The 21,484-nt window shown below is 33.6% G+C and overlaps 1 long non-coding RNA gene across 1 annotated transcript in view; it reads right to left on the bottom strand.

The window, feature by feature from the left end:
* Positions 1–21,484, bottom strand: part of LOC123613122 (uncharacterized) — a 492,248-nt gene that overhangs the window by 60,500 nt on the left and 410,264 nt on the right. The window contains exon 6 of the long non-coding RNA XR_012510231.1: positions 2,642–2,818. This is a non-coding gene — a long non-coding RNA (uncharacterized LOC123613122). The remainder of the gene's footprint in view (positions 1–2,641; positions 2,819–21,484) is intronic.

Raw genomic sequence — 21,484 nt, 5'->3', positions numbered from 1 at the left:
AAGCACACACTGAATGAATATTTAATGACTGAGTTAATTGATGGATGTCAAACGCCACAGAGAGCTATTAGAACTAGGAAGCGATAACTAGATTTTACAAAAAAGGCACTGCAAAATCAACAAAAAAAAAAACAGAGGTTTTTAGGGAAGTGACAATTTGTGGTTTAAAAAATGAAAATCAAGTGAAGATTAGACACTGGGAGCCAAAACTACTTTCAAAAAGCTTGTCTATGAAGACAAAGAATGCCACCTGCCATTTTAGTTAAAAAAGGATGATGTGGCTACAAAACCATCAGCCATTGCAGATTCCCGCCCCCCACCCCCCCAGGATGGTACACCCTGAGGGGATTCAGGAGGAGAAAAACAAGATACTGACCCTAGATAGTTAGGCACATATCAAAGGAATAATTTAATAAGCCCAGACTCTTGCATCTTCCCATGTATAGGAAAGCACTAAATTCATTAACTTGAGATATCTTTTAAAAAAATAATTAGCAGTAATCTTTTGATATTCTGCTACATGTTTTTTTTATTTGTTTGTTTGCTTTTCTCAGCAAAAGCTCCTCCCTTACCTCTTTGGAACAGTTTCTCAGAGCTCCCTGAGAGGCTGTATCCTGGGCTTAAGTCCTCAGTAAATCTGCCAAATGAAACATAATTCTTAACTTTTAGGTTGTGTATTTTTCCTATCAAGAGTGGAGTAAAATAATAAAGTTACTGGAAGCAAGCACGATGGAGAGAGTACAGTGAAATGTTTTAAAGTTAAAATTAAGGTACAAGAGCAATGGTTATTATTTACTCAGTGACCGCCATGTTATATCAATACACCCACCATCTCACTTTTTCTTTGCAAAATTTGAAGAAGCTGAGATTATTTTCTGTAGACTGAATGTTTGTGTCCTCCCTCCCAAATACCCCATGGGATATTATGTGGAAGTGGGGACTCTGGGAGGTAGTAAGGTCATGAGAGAGAAGTCTCCATGAATGGGCTTAGTGCCCTTAGAAAAGAGGCCCCAGAGAGATTCCTCATCTGTTTCATTACGTGAAGCAAGGAAAAGACAGCAGTCTCTGAATCATGAATTTGACCCTCACTAGGCAATGAATCTGTCTGCTTCTTGATCTTAGACTTCTCAGCCTCCAGAATTCTGAGAAATAAATTTCTGTTACTTATCCGTCACCTAGTCTATGATATATTGATATAGCGGGCTGAATGGACTAGGACATTATTCAAATTTAAAAAAAAGAAGAAAGACAGAGACTGAGGCTCAAAGCAGTTATGTAACTGTTCCTACATCCTTGGCTACCACATGGCAGTACAAACACCTCATATGGAATCTGGCACACAGGACGTGGGCAACAAATATCTGCTAAATTCTAGGTTAAAAGAATAAATACAAAAGAGTGAAAAATAAAAGAGGTAAAAGATGAAAACCAAGATTCTTTGAATGTAAAGTCCATATTATTTTTTCTGTGCCATGCTTATGGCATATTTAGATTTTAAGGGATAGGAAATCCTTGAATCTTCAATCACGTATGTTTTAAAAAGTTCTAAAATAACATTCATTGCCTCCTAAATCAGGTTACCATCGAAAATGTGCAAAAGTAAGCTAATAGAAGTGAAAAGTCTCTTTTCCTTATGGTTTCCTTGTAACATCTCTTAATTTACAGGCTAAACCTCCCACTGTAGGCTTCAATTAATATACACAAGACTCTCTCACCCTGAGTACCACAGTAGAACAACTAGAGTTTAGATTTATAATAAGATAAATAGCTTTGTGAAAAGATAGAAGCTGGGATTATGATAGCTCAGCATTACTCATTAAATATTATAACGAGCATATGCTGTCTGTGTCTAACAAAGGGAGTAAGATAAAAAATAATCAGTTTCAGCTCCTATGTAGTATTTTATCCCCTTTCATCTTCTATAATTCATAAAGCTACTCAATAGCATTTTGGAGCTTACAGTCTTAAGATTATAACTGTTGTATAATTTAATTGCAAATAACTGGGCCATTTCATTTAAATTCTCATTGCTTTGACATTTTCTAAATCCAGGGAATCCTTTGAGATTTTTCTTAGTTTGCCAGAAAATTGCCAGACATAGTTTGGATCCATTATGAAAGTTTGAGAATTACTACCTTTGAAAATATCTTTTTTGTTCAATAAAATTGCTGATGCTAAAAACCTTCCGCTGTCCATTTTTATCTGTTTCTTTAACATTTTCTAACATTGATCTTAGCAGTGTAACTTGGATCCAAAGAACTCTCTGAACACTAGATTAAATTTCTCTGAAAGAGAGGGAGGGAGAGAAAGAGAGAAACAGAGAGAGGAGGGGGGGGCTCCTTGTACTCAAATAGCAGGTAAACAGTTAAAATTCTCAATTTAAACAGGTTTGTTGTTTAATAACTTTTGCCTTTCCAGGTCCTAGCATTACTTATGTTCTAATGCTTATCTTAATCCTCCTTAGCTATTAGTGAACAAAGGAATTAGAACAAAATGGTTCCAAGATATCAATATGAGAAGAGTTGCTATGATTAAGAGCAAGAAGGCTATATTTTAGTTTCTATTCTTTAAAATGCAGCTCCAAACACTTCTTTTCAGTGATCCAATTATTTCGATAAAAGTAGATAAGCAATCCTCTTACCTGATACACAGTGATTAATTTGCATGTTCACTCCTTTCTCTTGCATCTTACTGTCATTGCAGTTGGCTGGTAAGAAGACCCTGTATCACAGAATCTCATGTTGATACTCACATTTGTCCACATATGACACCGCCATGGATTAATCATTGCAAGATGATGATGAAGTTAAATTTTTGCCTGGAATGGAAGAGATACTGTTTAGGTACTATGCAGCAGCCTTTTAATGCTTCTTACGTAGTTAAATATACTTATTTCAATTGGTTTGCAAATTTCAAATATACAACCTTGAAATGGGCAGCCTAAAATTTCTATCAGATTTTGGAGCACAAGTGCTTCTCTTTCCCACAATCTGTGTTACACTTATTGGAGAGATTTTTATTCTCTGTTCTAAGTTAAAATTACATATTGGCTATTAAATAAGGAACCAAGCTTCCCTATTGAGTATTACATTCTTGGCATGACTCGCAAAGCATCTGGATACATGTAAAGCCATAACTTGGAAATAGCAGAGAGCAAAAATTCTCCAAAAACCTGAGACTATTGAAATTGTAATAATATATTTCCTGAGGTTAATAGAACTTTGATAATAAACTAGACAAACATAGAAGGATAAGTACATTTTCAGATTAATTTTATTTATAAACATAGAGACAAACTCTTAAAACCATGGTTAGCCAACTCCAAATGTGCATTTTAAATACATATATTTACAGGTATATGTATAGATGTACATATATAGACAACTAAGTCTTATTTATCCCCAAAATGTAAGACTGGTTAGTATCTGAAAGTTTATTTTTATAATGCATCTTATTATTTGACCAAAGAAGTAAAACAATATAAGTGAAATAAATTCAGAAAAGCACTGCCTAAAATTTCATACCTATTTTTCACTCAGTGTAATGAATTAAGAAAGATAAGTGACTAAAATTTCCTATTTACTATTTAAAAAACTTTTAGAAAAATAAGAATTTAAGAGAACTTCCGTAATATGTGAAGACTAGCTAATAAAAGACTATAGTAAACATCATTTTCACTGGGGAGAATATTTAGAAACAGCTTCTTTGAGATGAAGACCAAGAAAAGGCTATCCACCATCTATACTATTGTTTAATATATTACATAAGAGATGGTCAAAACAATAATAAAAAATTAAAAAGATTTATCATTTGGAAAGGGAGATATAATGGTGTAGTTATTCTAAGATGAGACAGTATCCTCAAAACCCCAAAACCTAGTAGAACTGTTAAGAAATTTCAATGTTGAAAAATGCAAAATCAATAAATCAAGGAAATTCCTCAACATCATCAAACATCATTCAGAAATGTAACGGAAAAGATTTACATTTCACAAGAGCAACAAAAACTTTTAAACACCCAGGAATCAATTTAGCCAAATATACAAGCATAATCATGGAGAAAATGTATAAATTTTATATATATATAATGTGTATATATATATAATTGTATAAATGTATAAATTATACATATATAATTTATATATAAATGTATAATTATATATATATTAAGAATATTTGCAATAAATTGAGAGATATGCCAAATTAATGAAATGGAAAACTTAAGGATATTACACATATAAATTCTCCCTAATGCAATTTCAATTAAATTTTAGCAGGTTTTGTTGGTGGAGAGGAACTGATCCAAAAAATATAGAAAAAACACATTTTTACATAGAGCAAGGACTTTGTGATAATGAAGAACAAAATCAGATCTACTCCAACAATCAGTACATATTGAAAATCTCAGTAATTAACATTTGTGACCAAACCCTTGCAAATTAAACAAAACAGCTAGTTCTAGTCTATGAGCAGCTACACTTCACTTACTACTAACAATTACACATCATGATATGACATTTTTTTTTCTAATGAAGATCTTCAACTTCCAATAATCCAGTGAACTACCCAGTATCTTTATAAACTTCGTTTCTACTCAACTCTGCCTGAGTCAGCTTGCATTGCTTAGAATTAAAAATCCCAATTGACAAAACATCTGTAACTAACAATGAATCCTACAAATTGTCAAGAAAGAGACAAACAGTTCATTAATAAAATAAAATTTTAGAAATAACTATTAAGCTTTACATTTGGTGTAGCAAGTTCGTTTCTGCCTGTCTCTTTCCACTGTAACCAATGTTAGCCTGGGCTCTATATTCCACATCCTTCTCCAAGCTTAAAAATACATATGGAAATATATGGGCTTTATTTACACAGTGTCATCATACAATTAATATATCTCTGGGATTTTCTTTTTACTTTGGAATCAAATAACAGACACCCTCAAATTAAAGAGTTATATACTTTACACTTTTTTTTGTCAGCTCTGTAGTAATTCATAGTATGGTTGTATCAAGATAATTTCTATTTTTCTTTCCCTGCCTTGTGGATACTGAAGCTGTTTCCTGATTTTTCCCCTCTTTTAATTTTTTATTTATTTTTTGGACAGGGGGAGGCAGTAAAATTAGCACTGCCATAAACATTCTGGCACAGACACGAGAAGATTTTCTTAGAGCATGTCTTCAGAAATGTACTCACTGCATCAATCAATTAGTGAGACAAAACAAAACACAGAGAAAAATTTGCAGTCTCCTTTCATCCTTTAACTATTTGGTATGACTATGTGTACTTTTTTTTTTAAGCAGAGAAATACAAGATATATTTTGTTCTTAATAAAAGAAACATTATACATATTTAAAATCTGGCTGAATCTTTAATTCTTTACTGTGCAGGAAAGATGTATGGTAGTAAGAATAATTATTATTGCAAAATGCTGCATTTTTCCACCTGGATTCACTAATTCACAGTTTATAGCCAACACATGATGAAAGCAACCATGCTTTGAAACCTCACTGGCCAGCAAGTAGAATTTGATAGCTCCAGCATCTACAAGGGAATTTGCACTCTGTCTTTGCTAAATGTTGTAAAGACTTCTACTTTCACTTTTCTTATAGCTTTTGTGCCATAAATAGCTATCAAAAGAAGATTTATCCAGAATGTACTCAGACTCCATAGGCCTATACATTCAAATGAGGTTTCAGGAAACTCCAGCCCTTCAAACATGATTTTCTCCATCCAGAGGCTCCAATTATTGTGCCCAGTTCCCCAGGCATACCTCATATATCTCAGTTTTTCATTATCACACAGTGTCATCTTTGTTTTGGTTTGTTTTCCTCTTCTAGCTTCACTTCTATCTTGTAAAATCCCTAAGGCAGCGCTGCTTAAGACAGTCTCACTATAACCGACGTTGTTTATCGTGTTTCAGAATTGAACAACGAAATCCAGGTCAGTGGTGTTGTCTCCTGATACTCCCAATGCTCTCAGTTCTCCAAGAGGAGGCCAGAGCTACAGTAGGATGACTCTGTCCCTAAGCTTGTGTCCTGCTTTGTCATCTCATCCTTGGATTAATGCCTTTTGAACTCTAATTCTATGAAATCTTTCAAGAAGTTGCTTCATCAGTGTCTACCCTAATCTCTTACTCTGGGGTCAACACAAATTCAATGAATCTACTGAAGGGAAGTCTGCCCCTAGCAACTGGTTTTTTAGGTGTATGTGGAAACAATAAAAATCTTTCCCCCTTTCTCAGTCCCTCTTACAATACAACTTTCTATTCATCACAAATATGTTTAGAAGTATTAGTTTTGTTCCCTCAAAGCACCCTCACACATTAGCTAAAGTTTTTATTGAAATAATAACTTTATTTTTTGGTTCATTCACTAGATGTTCGGTTACTTTACTAACGTGAAAGATCTCTCAACTATTTGGCAATGGAGTTGTTGACATCAAGTGAGGTCTTGATGACCATAATTGTCTAACTGCACATTACCACCTAATTTATAATAATTAGAACACTAAATCATATGGGTATAAGCATTTATTGGTTAGAAGTTTTAGGAAACACTCTCAGGCTTATTTTTATATGAAATAATCTGTGAAAGTAATATTTTCCAACTAAAATTATCATAAATACAGTGTTCAGTTACAAGCCAACTTTCAATTTCATAAACTATTTCATTCTGAGAACACAAATGCAGTAGGTGAAAAATGCTAAATATAAGGAAAGAGAAGCAAAAGTATATCATTTGACAAATTAAACATTAATAATTTATCTACCAATCTGACTTGCTAGCTACAGGCTTGAATAACTTTAAGAAAATGATTAAGACTGAACACAGAACTTTCGCCAAGTCTTTTCTAAAAAATTGCCATTGTCAAAGTGAAAGGGAGGAAGGAAAGAAGAGAAAAAAAGAGAAAGGGAAGGAGGGTGCTGAGAAGAGAAGAAAATAAACAATATCGACAGTATCAGCAGTAACTTCTCACTATCTCCTTTCTTTGTATTTCATTGTTCAGCTATTTCCTTCCTGTTTTACCTTTGGTTTACCTTATCATTTCAATTTTAATCTGATTTCTGTATTTCTACCTAGTTTGAGTATCAAAATCTATCTCCAAATCATGAAAAGTTGAATTTTTTCAGGAAGTGTGTTGCATATTAGTTACATGCAACAATCAGTAATTAGTTATTAGTAATTAGTTACTATCTCAGAGTCTAAAAGTCTCCTTCAAGGTTATGTCTTCTTGCTTTAATAACTTAATGACAGTAATTATTCATTTCATATCTTCTTCCTAGTTATTACCTTCATTATTTGTACCTGAGATAAATAAAATATAAATATCCCTGATTTTAAAAAAAATTTTTTACCCTACTCAGAATGGTGTTAACAAGCTAAATTCCTCAGTATATATAATTTATTGCTGAAATAGAGCTTGTCATCCATTCTATTCATTTTTTCTGTGATTATGAGACTATATGCATGCATATATTATGCGGAATATATAATGTATAATATATAACATATACAATATATTATACATACTTTATATAATATGCATATATTTTATACAGAGAGAAGATATTTTTCCCTAACATCACAAATATGGGCCCAGTTTAACTTTTGGGGGGTCAAGCTTAGATGTCATTGTTTCCCTGAACTCCTCCCCCTTCATTATGTTTCCTTTAATTTAGAATGCTCTCATAAAAGCTGTACTTTTCTTTACAGCATTTGCCATAATAATAATGAAATAATTGTATATAATATATTGGTTATGGCTCTTTCTTTTTAAGAGACAGAAACCCAGCCCAAGTATTTTAAGAACAGAAGGATTTCGTTGACATGTACCGAGAGGTCTGAGGTGGAAATGTTCAGAATGAATGTTCCCTCTCCCTTACAGAGAGACAAATACTTTCTTCAACTCTCTCTCTATCTCTGAGCTCTACATTCCTAAATTCATTCTTTCCCACTAAAGAGACTTTCTTCACAAGATAAGGAGCCCTCCTACTTACTCTCATGCCACTGCAATTCAATAATTCAACTTCAAATGTCTTTCTCCCTAATATGCCTTGGTTAAGGTCCAAATTCCACAGATAAATTGCCTACACTTGCGCCAATGACCACCAACTTGAATATGAAGGTGAATGCTAATTCAATCTGACTGATCTACTTATAAGAAGATATTAAGACACACAGAAAGACGCCGTGGACGTGTGAGCAGAGAGAAAAGACCACATGAGGACAGGGCCAGAAGGCCATGTTGATGGTCTGCAATCCTAGGAGAGAGGCCTCAGGAGGAACCAAACCTGCCAATGACCCTTTGATCTTAGACTTCTAGACTCCAGAATATGAGAAAAAAATTTTATCATTTTGTTTAAAGTACCCAGTCGGTGGTATTTTATCATGGCAATCCCTGCAAATTAACACACATGGGAATAAAGTTGAAGAAAGTTCTATGTGAGAAACAGTTATGTTTCTTCATGTTTTTGAAGAGTCAGCATTTTTTGAATGAAAAGTGATTATTGACTAGGGTTCTGTAGCACTAACGCCCTCCACTTGTTACCCCTCGTAACCTTGGGCCTTCCCCCAACATGCACTGCCAGACTGCGTACTAACACTCCCAGTGAGCTCACAGACCAAAGTACTAAGACTTACAGCCCTTTCAAAATAAATACTCATACTTGTATTTTATAACAGGAGTTAAAATATTAGAAACAAACAAAGCAGGAGTTTAAAATTACTCTAATAAATATACTAAAATCAATGAGATAAGCAGTATAAAAAAGAATAAGAAAACAAAAAATAATCAAGCAGAAATATTAGGTATGAAATATACAGTAGCTGAATTAAAATATAAGACACAATAGTTGAAGAAAGCAGAACAATGGATATAGTTGATGGAAAGTTGTTGAGTAAATTAGAAGATCAGGTTAAAGACATTTCCCAGATGGAAGAAGAGCAAAAGCATAGGAAATGAAAATGAAAAGCTAAGAAATAGGGCAGTTAAAAGTAAAACTGCTAACACCTAGAACAAAAGGACCTTGGAAAGACAGAGAAATTAAATAGCAGGAAATAGTTACTAAAACAATAAAGATAAGTTTTTAAAACAAAATCACAGATTAGGAAAAAGAACATATTCTAAGTATTTACAGAGAGAAAAAGAAATCACATACAAAGAAATAAGAATAATATTTTTCAAAAGCAAAACTGGATGAAAATGACAATGGAGAAAAATTGTATTCTCTCTCTCATTTTGGGTTTATTATTTCACACACACACACACATACACACACACACAGAGTCTATAAATAAGGCAGTTCAATGAATGGTTAATTCAGCATCAGATTAGCTTTGTCAAAAGACCCAAATTTCATTTCTGTGATCCCCTGAAAAGTGACTGTCCTCTTGGACTGTCTCCCCTCATAATACTAAATGATTAGTGAAGTTTAAATTATTAGATGCAATTGAAAAGTTCAGAGGTAGATAAGGCTGAAAGAATTTTCAACACACTGAAGAAAATTTTAGCTCCTAGAATTTGATATTCAGGCAAATTGCCATTTAAACAGGAGGACATAACAATAAAAAACATACAAGGTCCCAAACCTCCATTAAAAACAGTTTCGGAAAACTACTTAAAAAAGAGGAGAGGTGAATACAGAGATAGGCAAAAAATATACAAAGCAAAATTGACCAAGTACCTTGCTAAAATCTGTCTTAAAAAATCGCTAAAACTAAAGAGTCTGGAGGTAAACAGAATAGCTTGAGAGTCATTCTCATATACCCTGGATTCTCTGTATCTATGAGTTGGAAAATATGATGTACAAGTTAAGCCTTTTTTTACATTATTCTGGATTATGTATGCATGACAAACTAACAAAAAAATTGTTTAATAATGCTATATATCTTATTTTTCTCACCAAGGATATACTTCTGGGGTTATGTATTATAGAGACCTGGTATTTATCTTACGCAGAGCCACAAGTAACCCCAATATATTACACTGAAAAAAATATGAATTCAAAGCTTTCTTCACACTTGTAACTATCCTTATGCTTACTGAAATAACTGGCATATAATACTTACTATTTATTTAATTGAAAGACTAACTTCAAGGAAATTGTGAAGTTATTTTGTTTGCTTGTTTAGAGTTTTTCTCCATTCTTCTCACTATTAATGGTACTCAAGGAAAAAGCTGATGTCACATTTTAAGGTTATTATGTCAAATTCACACTGTAATAAGAGCTTGCATTTTTCATTTTACTTTTTGTGAAAGCATTTGATCTTTTTCATAAACAGATTCCAACTGTCCTAAGTGTTGTGGGTAAGTTCTGGATGAATAAAGGTCCTTCCCAGGTCAGCATCATGACCTGTAGGCAGTCAGTTATCCAAAACCACAAGTAAATGTAATTTCAGTTATACTTACATGGAAATGCATTCTTACTAATTGGCATTTACAATTCTGTCATATGAACACATGCATTTCTATAGATAAATAAATAAATAGACAGCCTTTGTCAATAAATTTCCACAAATGATTACTGAGCAATAACTATTTACATAACTTTGCTAGATATTAATACAAAAAAGAAAATACAACTTTCAATAAAATAGAGAATCTTTTTTAAAAGCTCACAATCTAAAGAAGATAGGTGATCACATAAATCCATGTGATATTATTGTCACTATGTATATAATGTTTTTCATGACTATATTCTCAATAGAATCTAAGCTTTGTTAGAAACGACACTCAGTCTCACCCATGCTATATCTGCTCTGACCAGTGCCTACCTTAGAAAATATTCAATAATATAGTGATAATGGATGGATGAATGAATAATAATAAATTAAAAGTGCTATGAATGTAAAGAGGTAACAACATTTCTGATAGAATTAGGGGCAAAACTTTTGACAGAGGAAATGAAATTTATGCTAGAACTTGAGCATAATCAAGAATTTGCCAGGGACTGAAAGCAAGAGAATGCAAGAAGGCTGCTTAAATTCTGCATAGGGAGGGGAACAGGAAAGATGAAAAATAAGGCATGTTACACGTCTTAAATGCATACACAGATGCATATAGAATACACATATACATGCACAGATATGTACATTAACAGAATCATTTATTCCAAATAAACTTATGTTTAAGAAATAGAATTTCAATTTATTTTGTAATTTCTCATTACAGTTCTACTTCTCTTCAGCTTTCCCACACCCATTACAAGTTAACAGAAGTCATCCTATAATGATGTCTCAGAAAAAGAGAAAAAGGGGTGAGAATGAGAGGAGTCATTACTGTTTACACTGTATCCTACTGCTTCTTCCATTCATTCTTCCTTCTTATCACGGAATCTGTGAGAGATCTTATTGATTCCAGTGCAAATACGATGCAGAATTTGTTTTTGAATGGAAGAGCCAGCCAACATTTACAATAATACGTTAATGTATTTTTATGGAAATAAAATAAAAGACTGTGAGAACTGAGAAGATACATTGACGTAGTTTGGTTTTGAAATATGCCTGTTTTCTTTCATTACATTTGTACCAAATTATAATAATCACAAAGAATGAATTCAACACATTCTAGTGAAACTGCAGCTTCTATTGATTAAATAGGCTAATCATGCAGAGATTTATGGCCATGTGAGAATAAATATGTTTAAATCACATTAGCATCACTAGTTAATTCCAATTTTTACAAAAAGTATAAACACTTGATAGTTCCAATTTCCATTACCAACTTCAAATGTTGAAATTCCATTCTGTAGGGGAAATGTCTTCAAACTTGCATCCCAGAAAGAATAATTCTACATGTATTCAAGAGACAAATCTCTTTCATAAGAGGCAAATAGCTCACTTCATGCTGGTGAATGATTATCTCTAATTTGTTGTGATGCTGCACTATCAAAACAAGAAAATTATGAGATTACAGTTCATGTTTGAAGTGTATGAGGAAAAACATCCCAGTTATTGCTAAAAAAAATACCACCTATTGTTTTCAGGAAGTACAGTGAGGCCAGATTTTTGTTGATGAAATGAGATAACAGCTCATTATTATTATTACACCATTTTTATAAAACTTAGGGAAAAAACTAAGTTAAGGTAGTAATCAGAGACTCACAGACCATATAAATTGAGAAAAAATTCAATGGACTCCCCCAGTATGTTTTTTTCAATCTTGATAGATCAAAGACAATCATAGAAAAGGTTAAATTAAAAAGTTATTAGGCTAAATTAAAAAACAATTAAGTTATTTATAGTTTTTAAATCTTTTAAATACTATTCTAGGCTATATGCTTATTTGATGAAGTGCTTTAAGAATTCATTGATTAAACAGAATTTGCTCTATGATTATAAATGTCTCACTAATAATGAAATGGCTATTTTAAATACTAAAAGTTTTCCCTTATTGTTTAACATGATACAATCATGCTTATAATATAGATATCAATAGAGATATAAAAGAATGAGTAATGATCAAATATTTTATTCCCACATATAGTGGAATTAAGGTCTTTTTTAAGGGTTAAAATTACAATTCAATTATAACACTTTAATAATATATTTTAGCAAATGAACAAAATGGAAAAGAACACTCAACCTATTCAAATATCTGGATGTAAAGTGCAAGACCATGGTAAAGGAATTTAAAGACTTTTAATAAGCCTGAGTCATGGCTGCAGGATATGGGAACAGAGAGAACTCACTTTCAATATAGAAAAAGAGGCTGGATTCTTTAGGGGAGAAGCATAAACTAGTCTTGTAAGTATAGTAAAAGAAGTTTGATTTTTAGCCTAAAAGCAGTGAGGTGTTGTCAAAAGACTTTAAGCAGAAAACTGACAGAATCAGCAGTGCATGGATTACCAAATTTGAAGTAATTTGTGGCATTGCTTAACACTGAATATTCAGTCAAATTTTCTGATAAATATTTGTTTTATTTAACCCATAGATACAGATCACATTCCAGAAGGAGATGAATATAAAGATAAACTGGCAGGATATGGGTAGAGAGATTACTCCTCATTTTATTCATCTAAAAGTTGAGAATTAAATTAGTATTATTTTTATTGTTGATATGACTAGTTTGACAATAATTTAGCATAAAGAAATTTAATGTTTGTTAATACAAACATTAAACATACAAGTGCTTTAAAAGAATTATCTAAAACAAGCTATTTAATTAAGCCAAAGTAAATATCAGGAGAGTGGTTACCCTTGAGATATTGGTAGTGACTTAAAGGGTCATCAGAGGGCTTCTGAGTTGTTGGTAATGGTGTTTCTTTACCTTGGTATTTTCTGACATATGAGATATGGCATAAAGATCAAAGATACAAATAATTAGAATCTCAGAGACAGAGGAAACATTTTACAAGGAAAATGTACTTAAAGAGATATGCTAAAAAAAAATTTCCAAAATTGATGGACGATATCCAGCAACAGATTTAAAGCCTTGCATTTAAAAAGCAAGAAAGAGGAAAGAGGAAATCAATCTAGGTTAGTATGATCAATCTTAGAGATAAATCTTACATAGAAGTAGAAAGTATATTTTCAAAGCAGCATCAATGACAGTAACAACAGACATAAACAGCAATAATAGAAGTCAGAAGACAATGAAATCATATTTGCAAATTATAAAGGAATAATTGGCCATTGTGCAGGAAAAAAATGAACTTATCAGGCTGGACCACTATGCATGGAATAGCCTCCTTCTAATGTTTGCCCTTGAGTGGCAACTTGGAATGTGACTTTTAGGGTGTTCCTAGTAAACAGTTAACTGAAAAGTATGGTTCACTGTGCCTAAATTTTTAATGAAAACAACATGGTTTATGTCAGATACAATATTTGTTGAATGAATGAATACATTCCAAATCTGTCATACTTTCTTTCTAAATTGCTACTGGATGTGAATTTTGCAGCCGTAAAAGAAGATATACAGTTAACTGAACTCTTTGGGATGGTGATGTGGTATAATTGAGAGAATCCTACGCATGGAAGTCCTGAGTTTGAATTCCAACTACTCTTCTTATCAGCTGTAAGAGTATGGACAAGACTTATGTGACTACAACATGCTGAAGTATTTAAAAATAGCTAGTGTGGTGCCTAGCATGCTTAGAAGCTTAAGAAAATAAAATAGATATATGGATACATGAAATAAAAAATAAAAAATCATTTTGTGCTTACCATTGCAAGAGCACTGTGAAGCATGTATTATTTTATCCTCACTTTACATATGAGGAAATTGGGATTTATAGAAGTTAATAGTTAATTATAAAATGTTTTCATTTAAAATTTATAAACCTTTGAGGTATACAGATTTGTGGATACCTTAGATTTCTTTTTCAGTCATTCGTTTATTCATTTATTCATCCGTTCAGCAATGTTTATTGAATACTTTTTTTCTGTGCTAGGCACTGGACTAATCAATATACAAACAAAATGTAACACTTAGATGTCTAAGTTGAAGAATTACTTCACATTTCAATGTGTTTAAAGGCTGGGTGGGGAACGCATGACATCTGATACTCCTCTCATGATTTTCTTGATACTGTCTTCTTTGTTCAGACTGTTGCAAAGTTGAATCATTAGATTAAAACTGTGACTGAATTGAAGTCTTTGGATAAACATTCCAGTTTTTAAGTTTAAAAGCAGAAGTTAAAGCTGAATTAATATATTTTGACAAGAATGGTTAATTGCTAATTTGGGAATTAAATGGATGAATGATTCATATAAATTGAAAACTGGCTGGAATGACTTCTTGACCTAGAGATTTTATTTAGAATCTGACTTAGCTATTTGGCACTAACTCATCAAATGAGAAAATTCTCATGAAATAACCATTAGCTTATTAAGAAATGTCTAGGAAGTTTGGAGACAATCTTCTGACTAAATTGAACAGGGATTTGTTATATTCTAACATGGATCTGAGTTCAAAATTGACTACATTTCTTTACTTTTTAAGTTTCAAGAAGGGTAAGGAGCTCTAGAAGTTTAGATAAATTCAGAGAATCACTTCCTCAGAACTGGAAAATCCCATCATGGAATAGTGGCATATGGTAGCCTCTGACTTAAAAAAGCACAGGGGAAAGCTGATTGGATCAGTGTCTGTAATGGATAAAAGTCAGAATATAGTAACAGTTGAGAATCCTCCACCAACATAATAATATCAAAGCCAGAGGAATCTTTAAACAATGTAGCTCCAGTAGTTTTGGATACCACTGTGATACAAGTTCCAAAGTGGAGCTAATAATGTTGTTAGTCTTCTGACACTTCCTAGGTATCCTCTAAATTCTCCAGTGTTCTCCTCTGTTGTGGGAACACTTCATTTGCACAAGGAATACAAATTTCTTTACTAGTTAACCTATACTTGGCTTTTCACATTCAGTAAGTACAGGTTTCCTTGCACTACAAGATTTCATTTAAAAGTTATCTTTGGGATTCTCCCTTAAGCTTGAAATAAATGTCACATCATATTTTAAGAGGGCCTAAAGCCACATTATTATGTTATATAGACAAGCATAAAGCACAAATAGTGATTTTTAAATGTACCAGATGAATACAACATTGCCTTTTATAGTTGGAGTAACTTCTCCAGACAGACATTATTCTTGGTGGGGGTAGGGGGTAGGAGGATTTACTGTAAAGATGATTTGGGGCCAATTCAATTCCCCTTGACCTACAAGATACCAACATGCCTTATGGGGCTGGATGGTGTGAATTCTGGAAAAAAAATGAATTTGAGAAAACTGTCATAAAGTTTCAGAAGCAGAGGAACATAGAACCTTTATCAAGGAACTACATTATAAAAGGGAATACAGCAAGTGGCTTAGATTATTCTGAAAGTCATTCAAATCAAAGTGAAAAGTAAAATTCTAAATATAAAAATAAGAACATAGCATTTTAAAGTTTTATTGCTATTCATAAAGGGAGAAACTCATGACTAAATATACCAAGCAAGTAATATGCTTATCCCTTTGAAATTAAATGTTTTGCATGGCAGAGAAAGCAATTAAATAATTTCATTTTCTCCCTAAAAGTAGGGATGAAGGCAGACCTCTGATCATTTTTTAGTTCATACTTTCAGAGCATGAAAAAACAAAACTTCCCCTTTCAGAAAACTTTTCTCCATTGAACTTCTTGTTCTCTTTTGTGTCTGTGTCCAGGTTTTCTCCTGGAGATCCTCCTTTCTCAGCGATATTTCATTGACACTTCTAGTTTCTGGTTACATACGTCTGTGTCTGGAGAGAGAATTGATGCTACTATATTTAGAATAATTTCTAGCCCTGAATTTTTTCTTGTGTTGACTTGAACCATATTTTATTTTCAATTTAGTAGCTCTTGAAAGTGAGTGAATATTTCTCCACCATGACAAAAAGCAGCAGCAATTTAGTGGAGAAGATGGTGGCATATTTGGGATAAAGAAGATCTTTTGTCTCCCCTGAAAGGCTGTCTCCTTCAGAGGGGGAAATGGATTGCCTTGAACTTTAAGTTGATTTCATTGTAATGAGATTTGACTCATTCTTCTCAATTTTATGCTGACTTTCAGAATAACTATCTTGAGCAGCGCCTATGGCATGGGGATTGTTATAGGGTGTTAGGGCAGGCTGTTTGGATTTGAATCCCCACTGAATCATTTAATATCTCTGTCTTTGGAGAAGTTATGAAATTGCTCTGTGTTGATATATTTTTCTTCTATAAAATGGAAATAATAATTGCATCTGCTTCATAGGTTTGTCATGAGATGTGAGTTAAGACATGGATTTCTTGGAAAGTAACCATTTCATAAATATTAGCTGTTACTATTATCATCTTAAAGAAGGTCCTTTTGCAGTTCACTCACCTGCCCAAGAACGTAAAGCATCTTTCCTATGGGCAGTGCATGGCTCTGTGAAGGTCTCCTTAGCAGCTCCAGCTCATTAATCTCATTTCACCTCAAGTGGCCCTTGGGCTCCTGCCAGCCAGTGTCTCACTGACCCCCGTTTATCATGCTATCCCTGCCTTTCATAATGCCTTTATCCTTGATTTCTGTCTTCCCCCATCGTGTGCTTCTGCCCTTGTGAGATCCTTAAAAATACCTGGTTCTGAAGAACTTCCTGATTCCATTTGACTTAGAGGTTCTTTAACTTCAGGTCCTCTCCACCTTTGAGCTGTATTTATGCACACTGAGTGGTGTACATGTATTCATTCTTTTTTCATCGACTTATATTCACAAAATAAATTTTCATGTCATCGAAATTCTTTCTTTCTTAATCTCCCATAAACTCCTGTTTCCAGAAGTTAAAAACAGAGAATGAAGAATACATGAGTAGATAACTGATTTCTCTTATAAAATAACAGGTAGAGAATTTATCCATAGTTTTTTTTAAAAGATATTACAACTTTTTAGAAAATGACATCCCTAAATGTTTCCATTAACATTAACACCCTTAAATGCTCTCTTAAAGTAACCATGCAAACAAGTCATTGAACTTTAAGAAGTTTGCAAGATTATTATTACATGTTTGATTTCGCAGGTAAGGCAAAAAGCCACAGAGAGTACATCTGTCTTAACTATATGGTGTCTTGTGCACTAGTGTCTTATATAGCTATAAGAAGGACTTTGTTTTCCTCCAGGCCAAGTCTACTTTTCTCTCTATCCACTCGGCAAATAAATGGACAGTAGGTCAAAAATTAACATGAATAAAACATGGTCTCAATGAACTTTTTTTATTGTTTTGATGTATCCCACAGGTTGTTGGTAAACATTAATTTTATTACAGGAAACTGCTGTTATATAAATTACCCCCTGGTGCATCCTGAATGGCTTTCCAGTTGAAACCTAATTTTCCTAGTCTCATTCCAATTTGATATAATTGTGTATCAAATCTCAAATTTAGCCCTGAATCTTGTCCCAAAAGTATTTATAAGAGCACTGGAGGGGAAAGTGGCTCTACTCCCAAAGAGGAAATTGGTTTTATTTATCTATCAGTTCAGCCCTAGAGAAGAGTGAAATTTTTACTTGTAAAATCTGTTCCAAGAAAAGAATATCAGCTCTATTCACTAATTTAATGTACATAAAATTAGAGTTGTAATAGAGCATCTTACAAATTATTGGCCTAGTCAACATAAAGTCAGTCAGTAAAAGTTACTGAAATGACTGAGCATATTATAGTCTAAGGATTTGGTAGCTTTCAAATTCCTCTGTGAAATGTGACAGGGCAGTTTTTGTGTTTGAGTATATTCTATTAAAAAACACATATATGTTAACTACCTAACTGCTCTCAGATATTGGACAAGGTAATTGAGAAACAAAGTGGAAGTAACATGGCCTTCAAAGATTTAGTCTATGAGGGAGATAAATAGTTGAAGAGATCATTAATACTGGGAAAATAAAGGTTACGATAATGGTTAAAAAGTTATGCTTTGAGAGCACAGAAGACAAACATTTAGCCCAGTATTGAAAGTTTAGTTTCTAATTGCTGTAGAAAAACTTTTTCTACTAACCAGAGAAAATGTCTTGCCACTTCTGCTACTGATTCTGTGCTCTAATTCATCATTTCTCAATAGCAACAAAGATCAAGGTGGAGGATTTTTAGATGATGTTGACTTATTTCTTCATGACAGAGGAAGGGGCTTAGCTCCACCTCACACACTTCTGTTGCCATGGATTCCAAATTAAATGTTTCCTTGATCAAAGTATATACACCAGCTTGTTCTGTTCATCATCATTTTACCACACAAGCTACAGCGCACATCTCTGATCCCTCTTGCTCATGACAGCAGATGAACTGAACATAAATGATTAGAAAACACCACCTGCTCAGAACTTAATACAAAGGAAAAAAATGTGGCTGTGTTGTTTCAAACAGAAATTCATTAGCTTAAGCTCAGCATGTCACTTATATTACCAACCATAAAAAGTGTACGTTACTGGGTGCATGGGATGAAATATTGTGTGATAGATACCGTTTTTTTGTTTTTTTTTCCTTCTTCGGGAGTTTCCCTTGGAAAACTTTCAAGGACAGAGTGTGACTGATGAGGCCACTATAAGCCCTTCTCTGGATCACAATACTCACTGTTTGGAGCATGAAAATAACAGTGGTTGTTTTGAAGGTAACAATTTATCAATAAAACACATCAGAGGGCCCAAAAGGTGACCTGCCAAGCATTCAGTTGTGACCTACTGCATCTCTGATGTAAATAACAAGAGACAGGTGGTTTTCACTCAAAATCTAGAAGCTTTTCATGTACTTCTACAAATAGAAGCGAGGAACCAAATCACTTAGATATGCACTAATTTTGGGGTAAAAACAAAGGAGCCATTATACTCTAAACAAACAGAGGAAGCAAACAGAGTAATCACTAGCAAATCAGTTCTATCTGCCTCTTCCCTGCTTCTTCCATTTTCCAGCTTGCCTCACTCTCCCTCACCTAAAATTGCACACTTTCAGGCAGTTTGTAACCCCTCTTGCAGATTTCCACTTCATTTGCTCAAGTAGTAATTAATGTCATAAAGTTATATTGCCTAGCAGTGTGTTGTTTCATTAGAACATACATTAGAAATCTGGCTTTACTCAAATCTTGAGAGCATGTATAGATTTACTATTTTTAATAAAACAGGTTAGATGCTTTCAAGACCTAAATAATAGAATTCAAAAATCAGTAACCTGCTTTCTAGTCTTTTGATTACTAAGACCTAGGATATAGAAATCAGGCTAGGATAAGTTTTCTGAATTTGGAAAAATGGGATGGATACTGTTCTTCCACAGATCATATTGTAAAAAATCAGGAATCATGAAGATTAACTGGCGATAATGCCATGATGATGGCAAGAGTTAAAATTTATTAAACATCTACTGTGAGCCAGACAAACTATCAAGTACTTTCATGCATTGTAGTTTAACTTGCTTGGTAATTTGATGAGTTAAATATCTGTTCAGAAGGCAGAATTTTAAGATGGCCCCAAAGATTCCCATCCCCTGGTATCCATGCTCTGAATGATTCCCTCCCTTAAGGGTGAGCAGGACTTGTAAACTGAATGGAACATTACTTCCATGATTACATTACTTTATGTAGCAGAAGTATCTTGCAGACATATTTAATATTCCCAGTTAGTTGACTTTGAGTTTATCAAAAGACTGCCCAGGGTGGACCTAGACCAATTAGATGAGCCATTAAAAGAGATCAGAGAAAGTCACAGCATGATAGATTATTTTGGTGACCTTGAAGGAGCAAACCTGCCATGTTGTAGAGGGAATGGTGGGTGGCATTTAGGAGTGAAGACCGGTGCATGAGTAACGTAAGCAAGCAAAAGAGTGAGGATCTCAGTCTTAAACACCATAAACAACTGAATTCTGCTAAAACCAGTTATCTTGGAAGAGGACTACAAGCTTCAGGTGAAACTACAGCCCTAGTTGGCTTCTTGATTTCAGCCTGGTGAGCCTTAGAATATAAAACCCAATCAACCTTTGCCCACACTTCTGAAAATGGAAACTGAGAGACAATAGGTTTGTGTTATTTTAAACTGTTAATTTAAAGTAGAAAACTAATAAAACATTTTAGTATATTAAGTTTCTTTCAATTTTTTCAAATAAGAAAACTAAGACATGGGGGGGGGCATTAAATAACTTGTCTGAATTCATCTTGCCCAAGTTCAACTGGGCTTACAAGTCACGGCTCCATGCCTTTAGAATCCATTCTGTTGGCACTCCACTTTACCAAACAACTGCCCCCAAACGGATGCTTTTCCGATAGGAAGCTCATATTTAAAGGACTGGGCAGAGAGACAGATGCCGATAATAGGCAATAAGACAAAGCAAATGTACCAGAACCCAGCATTCAAAACGGACAGTAAGGAGGTAACTAGAAAGTGAAAGCTCAGGAGGGAACTGTGGTGCACCTGCAGCGCATGCGGAAGTTACAGAGGAACTATAAAGCCCTTTCAGCTGATTCAGTCTGTTGTTGAACAAATTAACCCCTCATTGTAATACTAGAGTCATAGGCAAACCAAGGAATTGCTACAAATTTTAAAGCATGTTTTATTCTATTCAAGAGAATAAACAGGGATTCTGGCTCAGAATGAATCAATGTAACAATAAGAGAAATGAGGTAAGCTTTAGAAAAAGGGCCAGTGGTTTGGAGATTTGAGAGCAATGATTAACACTTGACTAGAGCCAGCATTCCCAGAGGAATGAGAAAAAAAAAAAATCACATGGTAATAAATACAAATATCTTTTATAGATAAAGAGTAAAAAATCACGTGTGTGTGTATGTATGTATGTACACTGAGAATGCTTAGGATCTACTCTCTCAGCCAATTTCAAGTATACAATACATTATTATTAAATATAGTAGGGAGGGTATAGCTCAAAATGCTAGAGCGCATGCTTAGCATGCACAAGGTCCTAGGTTCAATCCCCAGTACCTCCTCTAAAAAAAAATTAATTAAGTAAATATAGTAAAAATGACATACATTGGATTGCCAGAACTTACTGATCTTGTAACTAAAAGTTCATGCCCTTTGAC

This window comes from Camelus bactrianus, chromosome 11 (assembly GCF_048773025.1).
Source record: "Camelus bactrianus isolate YW-2024 breed Bactrian camel chromosome 11, ASM4877302v1, whole genome shotgun sequence".
In the NCBI taxonomy this organism is placed as follows: Eukaryota; Metazoa; Chordata; class Mammalia; order Artiodactyla; family Camelidae; genus Camelus; species Camelus bactrianus.
The sequence above is the reverse complement of the archived record's forward strand: the minus strand, read 5'-3'. Positions and strand labels throughout refer to the sequence as shown.